Genomic DNA, 8,209 nt, shown 5'->3' with positions numbered 1-8,209 from the left:
AGGTTCGTTAGGGTTGACTTTTCCAAATTCATCTTATTTTTATTATCTATTTCAGTCGTCCAGACTTATAACCGTATCATTCTATAGAATTACAAAACTGGAACATGCTACTATATCAAATAAATCTGTATTCTTAGATTTTTTCTATATTCATTATATATATATATATATATTATTTGTTTTATTGTAGTTTTTGTCAATGTGACTAGTTTACTCAGTTTCGCCTTCACTAATCTTAGCGTCGTATGACTTGGTCTTTGATCATCATGACAATATTCATTATATATTCGTCAAAATTATTGAAAACAAGAATGTGTCTTTAGTACATGGATGCCTAAATCGCAAGACTAACAATGGCCAGGAAATCCTAGGTTGGGACAGGCCCAAAAAATCGGCAGATTTAAACATGTTATTTTTGCGATCTCAAACCCCCTCTCCCTTTACCTCTAGGCAAAGTAGAAAAAAATCAAACACACAATACACACAGTAAAATTTACTTCAAAAAAAGTCTGAGTCTGATGTCAGATTCAACTACCTTGACCAAACACTTAAACCTGAAGCGAGACACAAGGACAATGGGACGAACAGACTGACATACGCACGGACGAACAGACGCATATACCAGAAAACATCATGCCCACAAATGGGGCTTAACAACAAAGCCGGGTCACATTTTAAAATTTACACTTCATTTTTACGCATGATTATAAAACTATTCAAAACATAACCTTTAAAAAGGTAACAGACATGTAGTATGCTTACAGACTTCAGGCTCTTGTTTCTATGCATGGAAAGGTCAATTATCCATATATATATATACGTTTGCAAATTAACAGATCTTACATTGTTGGGTTGATGTTTAGACGAGTTGTATATACATAATGTACACAGCCATGTATCACCATCACTGCTGGTGATCCAATGAATAAATCTGTTGTAGACTTGTCACAGGCTCAGGCGTACTTATATAATAATATATATACATGTTTATACGGATATACGGATAGTCTACCTTATGCCGTTTCCGTTTTTTTACTATCAAATTTTATAGAACTTGTTCTCTATGCACATTACCCACAAAGACACATCCAATTGGAATATAGGTAGTTTCATTTTCGAAATAAATCTCGTGTTTCTCGCCAGAGAGAGAAGATTGCCCCATTCAAACAACAAATTTTGAATTCATAATTAGCAAAAACATCAGAAATGTACAGATTTTGTTATATTGAAGGTCTATCTAAAATTTCATAATTAAAAAAATTGTCCTCAAAGTTGTTATTGACTCCCTTACACATGAAGTCTATTGCTGTCGGATTTTTTAAAGAAATTTATCTAGATAAACTTACGAAAATATAATTAGGAATACACTTTACATTCATAAACAAAAAAATAAGTTTCTATAGGTATAAGAATGTATAAACTAAACTTTGTCAGATGAAAAGTCCAATTTGGACGGCAAATTTCATCTTTTTATTGCTCCGCTTGGCTATGAAAAATATAAAATAAACTATCGCACCAACCTTGCACCAAAAAGATTTTTTATCCGAAGTTTGATATGTATGAACTTGTCAAAATGTTAAAATTTCTAATTGGTGCAAGCATGGTGCGGTGGTCAATATTTAGAAAAACCATCAAATTTTTGGTATTTTTGCTTATTTTCCCAATTATGACGTCATTTGCACCTACCATTATGACGTCATTGAACCTTTTTTAGTTAAATAAAAACATTTGTTTTAAATCATTTACTCATATTCTAATAATTTATGGAGAAAAATCTGCTCTGTTAGAATTTTTATTATTTTGTAAATCTGGGGCCATTTTAGGCCATTAAAGCCCCTACTCCTTTAGTAAAAAAATTTCAATAAGGATTCAATTATAAGATTATCTTATTGTATTGCTTATAAGTGTTACAGAAAATTTAGGATCTAGTAAATCCCTTTGAAGCTTTAATAGATTATAATATTTAAGCCTATAAAAAAACTTTATAAAACTTTATGTCCTTACGTGTGGATTTTTTCTTGTGATTTTGTGTAAAAATAAATCATAAATCAGGTGACACCAAAGAACATAGTAGTACAGGGGAATTGATATAAGTAGTAATACTGGTAAGCTGTTTAATAAAATATAAATTTTATGTTTACTAGACTAGAAATATATTTTATTTAGAAAACAGAGCATTATATCCCAAGAACAAATTAATTTATCTAAAAACAAAGTGACCAGTGACAAAAACTATGTGTAAAAAAATAATTATAAATGATTTCAAATCTAATTAGATGAAACCTGTGACCCAATATAGCCATCAAATACTTCATTTAATTGTCTTCTTTATGCTGATGATCTCACACCTATTTCGGGCACTCAATAAGTTGAACATTTATTGTGAAAATTGGAATTATAAAGTCAGCTAAAAAAAAACGAAATCTCTAGTTTTTAATTCATCACGCCGTACTAAAGATTCGATGCTTTTATAAAAAGACACATATATCAAAAATATAAAACATTATACTTATCTTGCTTAACTTAAAGTACATCGAACAGCTTTTAGAAGCAAAAAATATTTTATATAAATAAGGTTTAAGCTATCTTTAAATAAAACTAAATATTTCACTAAATATAAACCTAAACTTTCCCCTCTACTGCACATGTTCGACCAGATAGTGTAACCTGTATTATTATATGACTCAGAAATATGGGGCTGTTTTAATTCAAAAGTAAAATCCAAAAAAATACTGAACTCCGAGGTAAATTGAAAAAAAGAAATAAAATTTAGAATGGAAATGGGGAATGTGTCAAGGAGACAACAACCCGACCATAGAGAAGACAACAGCAGAAGGTCACCAACAGGTCTTCAATGCAGCGAGAAATTTCCGCACCCGGAGGCTTCCTTCAGCTGGCCCCTAAACAAATATATATACTAGTTCAGTGATAATGAAAGCCATACTAAACTCCAAATTGTACTCAAGAAACTAAAATTAAAAATAATGCAAGACTAACAGAGGCCAGAGGCTCCAGACTTGGGACAGGCGCAAACATGCAGCGGGGTTAAAAATGTTTATGAGATCTCAACCCTCCCTCTATACCTCTAGCCAATGCAGAAAAGTAAACGCATAACAATACACACATTAAAATTCAGTTCAAGAGAAGTCCGAGTCTGATGTCAGAAGAATCACTAATCAAACGGTAAAATCACAAGCTCAAACACATCAAACAAATGGATAACAACTGTCATATTCCTGTCTAAGTTAAACAATGATACCAAAATTATCTCTTTCTTTTGACTTTGTTAAGATCCTAAAAAACGAGAAAGTGCATTTTCATGTTTATTCATTCAGCATTTTAATATTTGCAGGAGTTTTGTGAGACCTGGGGAGGAAGATTGGCGACTGTTTCAAGTGTTTCTGAGAATGAACATATGATCAGACAGCTTGGTGGTAAGTTAATGAAGCACCTTAGGTTGACCATCGGGGGTCAAAGTTTGTTTCATTTATTCTTATCTATTTTGTCTGTTTGGCATGAGTGTTATCTACCTGTGAATGTTTATCTTCCCCTCTTCTTATTTCTGATTTTTTTATCATATGGAAAGTTTAAATCATCTGAATTCCATTGTAAAAGAGAATGAAACCTTAAGAATATTGTCCCAAGATAAACCCTTTTGATATTGTTAACGTTCGTTTTTTTGTGTGTTCGATTTAAGTTTTTAAGCATAATATGCAAGTAATATGATCATAGATACCAGGAGTAAAATGTGTACCCGCGATGGGCGTTTCGTCTACAAAAGTCTCATCAGTGACGCTAAATCAAAATATGCAAGTTTTTACGAAAAATGGTGGATAACACCTGGGTTTAAAGCTAGCTAAACCTCTCATTTGTATTACAGTCGCATCAAATTGCATTATATTGACAACGATGTGTGAACAAAAAAAAAACCAGGCATAAGCGTTTAACATGTCAAAATTAGAGAGGTGCAGCAGACATCATTGTGTTACAATATTATAAAGCATCTTTCGTTAGATAGTTTAAATTATGTTATCCCCTTCCCATTCCTTGCCCGATAAATATATACAAAGATAAGATTGTTATTTTATCGTATAATAAGAATGCCCCGTTTTTATTCCTTTAAGAAAAGAGTTCTATGATAACATTTTCATACCTGGTAAATATTTTTAAGGGTAAAACACAAGTGTCAAGCTCAAATTGAGGCATTGAAAATTATTGGAACTTATATTAATCAATGTTTCGAATTAAAGAAACTATATGCGTTTCCCTCGGTTTCAGTTTGTTACCCCGATTTTGTTTTTTGTCCATGGATTTATGAGTTTTGAACAGCGGTATACTACTGTTGCCTTTATTTATTCAATATAGTACATAAATGTCTATATGTGCCCCATTTAGAATATATGCCCTATATATTTATTCGATCTATTTATAACTGCTTTTAAAACAAATTCTTATGGGTTTGGTCCGACTGTGGCGTATGATCATAATATTAAGTGTATTCAAATTTATATATGATTATGTAATGAAATTATTTGTCATTCAATTATGAAAAAAGGATTGCAATAAAGTTTTCATTCATCATGGACCTATTAATTGGAATGAATATATGTTTATATGTATCTGTTATATTTCAGGTGCAAGCTCAATATGGATAGGGGGATCAGACTTGAAATCTGAAGGTACATGGGTATGGAACAATTATTCACAAGAAGAAAAGCTGATTCAACCAACTTTCTGGGGACCAAACCAACCAAACAACTATAACAATCAAGACTGTTTGGCATACTTTAAGTTTTATAACGACGGTAACACTTGGTTTTTAGACGGATACGCATGGGATGATGATGAGTGCCAGTATCAATATCATTTCATGTGTGAGAAGTGATATATAAATATCTTATCCACGGGTGTCATTCGGATTAACGAGAGAAATGATCGTGAAAGAATAATTAACGTTGGCCAAGTATTGTGAAACAATCGTGAAAGCTCTGGTACCCGAATGACACCCGGGTTATCTACTTTATCAATTTCCTGGTTATAATGTTATATCAATGTATTTTACTTGATTTTACTTTTTGTATAAAAAAAAGTGTTACAACCACAGGTACTTGTGTCTGGAATCTTTTTTCATTTATAAAGTATATAGGTATTTTTTCCAAAGACAAGTGACCGTGATTATAACTTTGTTTTTAGAGTGCAGGACTTTGTTCTGTCACATTTTGCCGGTGTCTGGTGACTCAACAAAAAGAATTTAAAAAGCAAAAAATCCTAAAGAAAGGAAAATACTGATACTGAGGTATTGTTATAAAGTATTGAACCAATTATTGTTTAGTACCATTGCTGGCCTAAGTAAGTGTTTACTCACCTGATGAGGTAGCAACAATCCCGCATTGTTATAAAGTATCGAACAAATTATTGTTTAGTACCATTACTGGCCTTAGTTAGTGTATACTCACCTGATGATGTAGTAACAATCCCGCATTGTTATAAAGTATTGAATCAATTATTGTTTAGCACCATTACTGGCCTTAGTTAGTGTTTACTCACCTGATGATGTAGTAACAATCCCGCATTGTTATAAAGTATTGGACCAATCATTGTTTAGTACCATTACTGGCCTTAGTTAGTGTTTACTCACCTGATGAAGTAGCAACAATCACACATTAATATAAAGTATTGAACCAATTATTGTGTAGCACCATTACTGGCCTTAGTTAGTGCTTACTCACCTGATGATGTAGCAACAATCCCACATTGTTATAAAGTATTGAACCAATTATTGTTTAGCACTTTTACTGGTCTTAGTTAGTGTTTACTCACCTGATGATGTAGTACCAATCCCGCATTGTTATAAAGTATTGAACCAATTATAGTTTAGTACCATTACTGGTCTTAGTTAGTGTTTACTCACCTGATGAGGTAGCAACAATCCCGCATTGTTATAAAGTATTGAACCAATCATTGTTTAGTACCATTACTGGCCATAATTAGTGTATACTCACCTGATGAGGTAGCAACAATCCCGCATTGTTATAAAGTATTGAACCAATTATTGTGTAGTACCATTACTGGCCTTAGTTAGTGTTTACTCACCTGATGAGGTAGCAACAATCCTGCATTGTTATAAAGTATTGAACCAATCATTGTTAGTACCATTACTGGTCATAGTTAGTGTATACTCACCTGATGAAGTAGCAACAATCCCACATTAATATAAAGTATTGAACCAGTTATTGTTTAGAACCATTACTGGCCTTAGTTAGTGTTCACTCACCTGATGGTGTAGCAACAATCCCGCATTGTTATAAAGTATTGGACCAATCATTGTTTAGTACCATTACTGGCCATAGTTAGTGTTTACTCACCTGATGATGTAGTAACGATCCCGCATTGTTATAAAGTATGGAACCAATTATTATTTAGTACCATTAAAGGCCTTAGTTAGTGTTTACTCACCTGATGAAGTAACAACAATCCCACATTAATATAAAGTATTGAACCAATTATTGTTTAGCACAATTACTGGCCTTAGTTAGTGTTTATTCACCTGACGAAGTAGCAACAATTCCACATTAATATAAAGTATTGAACCAATTATTGTTTAGCGCCATTACTGGCCTTAGTTAGTGTTTACTCACCTGATGAAGTAGCAACAATCCCACATTGTTATAAAGTATTGAACCAATTATTGTTGAGTACCATTACTGGCCATAGTTAGTGTATACTCACCTGATGAGGTAGCAACAATCCCGCATTGTTATAAAGTATTGAACCAATTATTGTTTAGCACCATTACTGACCTTAGTTAGTGTTTACTCACCTGATGAGGTAGCAACAATCCCGCATTGTTATAAAGTATTGAACCAATTATTGTTTATTACCATTACTGGCCTTAGTTAGTGTTTTGTCACCTGATGAGGTAGCAACAATCCCGCATTGTTATAAAGTATTGGACCAATTATTGTTTAGCACCATTACTGGCCTTAGTTAGTGTTTACTCACCTGATGATGTAGCAACAATCCCGCATTGTTATAAAGTATTGGACCAATCATTGTTTAGTACCATTACTGGCCTTAATAAGTGTTTACTCACCTGATGAGGTAGCAACAATCCCGCATTGTTATAAAGTATTGAACCAATCATTGTTTAGCACCATTACTGACCTTAGTTAGTGTTTACTCACCTGATGAGGTAGCAACAATCCCGCATTGTTATAAAGTATTGAACCAATTATTGTTTATTACCATTACTGGCCTTAGTTAGTGTTTTGTCACCTGATGAGGTAGCAACAATCCCGCATTGTTATAAAGTATTGGACCAATTATTGTTTAGCACCATTACTGGCCTTAGTTAGTGTTTACTCACCTGATGATGTAGCAACAATCCCGCATTGTTATAAAGTATTGAACCAATTATTGTTTATTACCATTACTGGCCTTAGTTAGTGTTTTGTCACCTGATGAGGTAGCAACAATCCCGCATTGTTATAAAGTATTGGACCAATTATTGTTTAGCACCATTACTGGCCTTAGTTAGTGTTTACTCACCTGATGATGTAGCAACAATCCCGCATTGTTATAAAGTATTGGACCAATCATTGTTTAGTACCATTACTGGCCTTAATTAGTGTTTACTCACCTGATGAGGTAGCAACAATCCCGCATTGTTATAAAGTATTGAACCAATCATTGTTTAGCACCATTACTGGCCTTAGTTAGTGTTTACTCACCTGATGAGGTAGCAACAATCCCGCATTGTTATAAAGTATTGAACCAATTATTGTTTATTACCATTACTGGCCTTAGTTAGTGTTTTGTCACCTGATAAGGTAGCAACAATCCCGCATTGTTATAAAGTATTGGACCAATTATTGTTTAGCACCATTACTGGCCTTAGTTAGTGTTTACTCACCTGATGAGGTAGCAACAATCCCGCATTGTTATAAAGTATTGGACCAATCATTGTTTAGTACCATTACTGGCCTTAATTAGTGTTTACTCACCTGATGAGGTAGCAACAATCCCGCATTGTTATAAAGTATTGAACCAATCATTGTTTAGCACCATTACTGGCCTTAGTTAGTGTTTACTCACCTGATGAGATAGCAACAATCCCGCATTGTTATAAAGTATTGAACCATTCATTGTTTAGCACCATTACTGGTCTTAGTTAGTGCTACTCAGCTGATGTTTGTATTGTTGGTGCATG

At 33.3% G+C, this 8,209-nt stretch overlaps 1 long non-coding RNA gene across 1 annotated transcript; it reads left to right on the top strand.

The window, feature by feature from the left end:
* Window positions 1-2,031: 2,031 nt before the first annotated feature.
* LOC143062209 (uncharacterized) lies at window positions 2,032-5,079 on the top strand. Its single transcript, XR_012974606.1, has 3 exons — window positions 2,032-2,105; window positions 3,353-3,434; window positions 4,635-5,079. It is a non-coding gene; the product is annotated as an uncharacterized LOC143062209 (long non-coding RNA).
* The last annotated feature ends 3,130 nt before the right edge of the window (window positions 5,080-8,209 follow it).

This window comes from Mytilus galloprovincialis, chromosome 2 (genome assembly GCF_965363235.1).
Source record: "Mytilus galloprovincialis chromosome 2, xbMytGall1.hap1.1, whole genome shotgun sequence".
NCBI classification, from domain to species: domain Eukaryota; kingdom Metazoa; phylum Mollusca; class Bivalvia; order Mytilida; family Mytilidae; genus Mytilus; species Mytilus galloprovincialis.
The sequence above is the reverse complement of the archived record's forward strand: the minus strand, read 5'-3'. Positions and strand labels throughout refer to the sequence as shown.